This window comes from Macrobrachium nipponense, chromosome 41 (genome assembly GCF_015104395.2).
Source record: "Macrobrachium nipponense isolate FS-2020 chromosome 41, ASM1510439v2, whole genome shotgun sequence".
Lineage (NCBI taxonomy): Eukaryota > Metazoa > Arthropoda > Malacostraca > Decapoda > Palaemonidae > Macrobrachium > Macrobrachium nipponense.
Window position 1 is genome coordinate 50732547 of NC_061102.1, and position 5000 is coordinate 50737546.

A 5000-nucleotide genomic window follows, 5' to 3' on the forward strand; every position below is an offset into this window, starting at 1 on the left:
TCAGGTAGTTTACTCTGTCAAATGCTTTTCTCACATCTACGAAACACAGGAAAACCGGAGATGCTGATGATAGGTAGTAGTTCAGCAATTCTTTCAGTATGTAGATGCAGGTGTCGGTTGAGAGGTTTGCTTTAAACCCGAACTGGTTGTCAGTGGTGTGTAGAAAGGGGAGAAGTCTCACAAGAAGAACCGACTCAAGTATCTTCGATGCGATCGTTGTGATTGCAATTGGCCGGTAGTTGCCAGGGTCAGCTGCATCCTTTAGCTTGTTTTTGATTAATGGTATCAAGTGAACTAAGAGTAGGGAGTCTGGAAGAAACTGGTGAATTATGCACGCATTGAATAAGGCAGCTAGCAAAATGTAAATTATCGGATGGCAGAATTTGAAAGCCTCTGCGGGAAGACCATCACAGCCGGGCGATTTATTATTAGGTATGCTGTTTATGGCATCGCTGATGTTACCTGGTGTAATACGGTCTGCAAAATGAAATTTAATTGAATGTTGTCATTAAGGAGGTTATCTACCTCGCTTCGGGAATCCTGATCATTTATGCAATTCAGGATATTGTTGAAGTGATCACCCCACATCCTTGCGATAGCCTCGTCTCCGACTGCTTCCCCTACTCTCTGTGATAGCTTTTTAGTTTTGGGATTTAAGGACTGGATATCTTTCCAAAGACGAGGGTAATCACCAGATTCTACGTTTCTAGACATTGCATCGGCTCTTAGTTGTTTTTCATTTAACCTGCAGTGCTTAAGAGCAAGTTTGAATTGCGCTCTCGCCTGCCTCATTAGTAATGCAGTGTGTCCTTCCCTCGGGCTGCCATTTTGCCTCCACAGTAAAAACATTTCTCGTGAGTATGTATACAGATCCTTAACCAAGAGAGAAATAGTCTTCTCTTTTTATTTTTTGCTCTTTTTACTGTTTTTTAATCTTTTTTAGACTTTGTTTTTAAAATTGTGAATTACTTGTAATTTTAAATGATTGTGTATAATATGTCTTTGTATTTTCTTCACAGAATGATGATGCACAGAGATGTATGTGCGAAACGTATCGTATGCAATAAACTTGGCCTTATACATTTCGTATCATGTAGTCCTTCTGGAAACTTTATATTTATATAATATATATATATATATATATATATATATATTCTATATCTATATATATCATCGTAAAGGGAAGAGGACACATATAGATGTTACTCCTGCTAATGTTCACTATAAGTTTGCTTTGCCGTTAACACTTAACGCAATATATAAATATATATGTACAATCTGTCTTTATTCCAACGTTTCGAAATTATCCTTATAATTACATCATCGGGCCTGTTAAAAATTAAACATAAAATTCTTAGAAAAAATTATAAAACCAAACCTAAAAATTAAGAATTTAAAAATTTTTACTATAAAAATAATCAATAACATTACAATTAAAGGTAGGAGTATACAGTAAAATAAAAATTAGTTGTAAACTATTGTTTTACTATTTTCATTTTATGATTTTGATTTTATATATTTTTTTTATTTCTATTGAGTACACTTCCCTTTAATTTTAAAGGTTATTCCTTTTTTTTATTTTGAAAATATAATTTTTCATATTAATAATTTTTAGGTTTTGCAACTTTACAAGGAATTTTGTGTTTCCCTTTGAAATCTTTGATGTAATTACATGGATAATCAAGAAACGGTGGGATAAAGACAGCTTATACATCTGTGTGTGTGTGTGTGTGTTGTGTGTCCTCTTCCCACACATATAAATATATATAGTTATATCTTAGATTAATCCGAACATTTCTTGAAGTTAAGACTGAGAGAGGCCTCCTCCCTCCCTCGATCCATCCATGCATCCATCCATCCATCACACATCAAGCTGGTATTGGAACGATTCTGCGGCAATACCAAGTGTTTTTTGTCCGGTGGAGAAATATGTAAGAAACAAGCGATCCATTTTTCTTTGACAGGAGAAACATTCATTTATCATAATGATCGCGTCGTTATCCACATCCCTCCGCCTCTCCACCTTTCGTCATTACACCTGGGCGCCTCTCGCCAGGGAGACAGGGAGCGAAGGAAAGAAATGGGAGATGGAGGAGGAGGAGGAGGAAGGGTGGAGAAATCCATGAAAAAAGAAAAGAACAGCGGGAGTGAGGAAGGGAATGCTCACAGATCTGAAGGATGACGTGGAATGATATCGAGTGAGTAAAGATCGGAGATCAGTCGGAGGGAGGGAGGGAGGGAGGAAGTCAAGAGCAGGGGAAGGTGGCCTTTAGTCACAATGGAAAATAAAGAATGTGGTGGAGAGTCAAGGAAGGGATGTTGTCCCAGGCCTCACTCAAGCAGGCGGGATCTTAAAACTATATAAGAAGGCTTCAGCAATTCAGGCTAAAAAGACGAGAAATGGGAAGTGAAGCACTGGTTTGGTGCTAGAGGTATTCAACGCTGGTTTATTCCAGAACCCTTTTTGAACTGAAGAAAAAGGGCGGCCCTATATCTATTACCGAAACCAGGCCTCTGTCATTTATGGAGGGGAAACGAATTAGGATACTCCACTGAAAAATCTACGGTGACTTTCGCCTCGAGCAGTCATATACATTGCCCATTAGTTAGTAAACTGTTATGGGTCGCATCCAAGGTGGAAAAAGCATGGGTCTAGCTGTATTATCTGTAAAGAAGTCTGAAAACTGGAAGGTTCACGCTCTCCGAAGCTAAAGTAGATTCACATCAACTCTGCATCTGATGTCTAGGTCAATCCCTTACGACGCTCCTGATTGGCTGTTGATATACCAATCACAGGGCTGGAAACTCTGTCTCTCTCCAGCGAGTTCACATAGGTAGGATGTATGTTCCACCTCTCCCGAGGGATACTTTGAAATGATGTATCCCCCAGGAGAGGTGGAACATGAACTCCCCCGAGAAACTGAGTTTCCAGCCCTGTGACTGGCTTATCAACAGCCAATCAGGAGTGCCATAAGGGATTGGCCTAGACATCAGATGCACAGTTGATGTGGATCTACTATAGTATCTCTATGGGAGGAGTATATAGCTAAAGCAAAACTTTAGACAGATGGACGTTCAGGATGGAGAGGAAGTGGGTCAAACAGCAGATGTAAGGGTAACCAAAACAGTGAGCTTGATAAGGCCACAGGAATCGATGGGTGAGAAAATGGGGTAAGGTTCAAGTAACAGAAGTTGAGTACTATGTGAAGTATAGTGTGTGAAATTTCAGAATTGGGTTCTGAAGTCAGTACAGCATAATTGCAGGTTTAGGAAGATGGAAGTTCTACGTTGGCCGAGTGCATTTCGCGCTTGGCTACCAACCCGGTGGTCCGAAGATCGATTCTCGGCTCGGCCAACGCAGAACCAGAGGAATTTATTTCTAATGATAGAAATTCATTTCTCGATACAATGTGGTTCGGATCCCACAATAAGCTGTAGGTCTCGTTGCTAGGTAATCAATTGGTTCCTAGTCACGTAAAAATATCTAATCCTTCGGGCCACCCCTAGGAGAGCTGTTAATCAGCTCAGTGGTCTGGCAAAACTAAGATATATTTAAGGAAGATGGGAAGAGGGAGTTAAAACAGTGAGAGGTAGTGAGAAATAAAGGAAAATATTATGAAGAAAAAGGAGAGTACTTGATGTGAATCGAAGGGCAGATAAGGTTCCATATGGAAAGGGCAGTGTGAGTCAAGACAGGGAAGAGGGTATGTAAGCCCGGATAATCAAGGCCTCAGAAAATAGATCTACTTTCGGTGGTCTCGGTATAATGCTGTATGAGCCGCAGCCCATGAAACTTGAACCACAGCCTGGTGGTGGGCTGGCCTATATAGTTGCCAGATGCACGACTATGCTAACTTTAACCTTAAATAGATTAGAAACTACTGACCCTTGAGGGCTGTAATTTTGTATGTTGGCTGATTGGAGGGTGGATGATCAACATACCAATTTGCAGCCCTTTAGCCTCTGTAGGTTTTAAGATATGAGAGCGGACAGTAAAAGTGCAGACAGAAAAAAGTGCAGATGGACAGACAAGACTGGCGCAATAGTTTTCTTTTCAGAAAACTAAAAAACTGTGAGCTACATAAATGGGCCTGGCAAAAGCTTATGACAGAACTGACAGAGCCAATGTAGTAGAGGGCGTTGAGGATGTATGGAATGGAGGGTAAATTGCTGAGGGAGATTAAAATGTTTATACCGAGATTGAAGGATGAGTGTGTTGGATTTATAGAAGAGAGAACAATTGATTTGGTGTAAAAAGGGAGATGAGAAATAGGTCAGTATTTCATGGCTGTTTAATATTTTTATGGATAGCGAAATGTAAAATGTCAGAGAAAAAATAATAGATCTACATGCAAAGATGTAGAATAAGATGGTTAACATGTGGAGAGTGCAACAGCTGATGTTCATAAGTGTTACAATACTGAATAGGGATTGTGAAGAGAAACTGCAGAAATTGGTAAAAGAGTTTGAAGGTATCTGCAAGAGAAGATAGAATGAAAACAGTGGATTCTTATGAGCATCTGGAAGCAAATATTTTGTCTGCTGGTGTGAAGCAAGAAGAGCTGAATCAATGACTATGTGAAGCAAAACAGATTGCAAGATGTTTGTGGAAAAATTGGGAGGATTTACAGAAGCCAAGGAATTTGGATGGGAGGATTGTCGAACCAAATCATTGCTATGGAACTGAAGTGTGGATGTTAAGCGCAGCATTAGTGTCATAAGATGGACTGAAAGGAAGAGACATTTGGAGATATGTAGAAACGATAGTAAAAGGCCAAGCATACACGAAAGGGTTAATGTGTTTGGATTGTTCAGTCATTAGGAAAGAATGGCAGACTACAGGCTGGTAAGAAAGTGTACAAATTTCAGAAGGGTTGGAGGGAAGGAAGAGAGGAAGACCTACATAGGGACTGACAGCTGGAGTGAAAAAGGTTTTTGTGGAGAAAGGGCTTCAGCAACCAGGAAATGAAGAGTGCGTGCATGATGAGAGGAGGATGGCA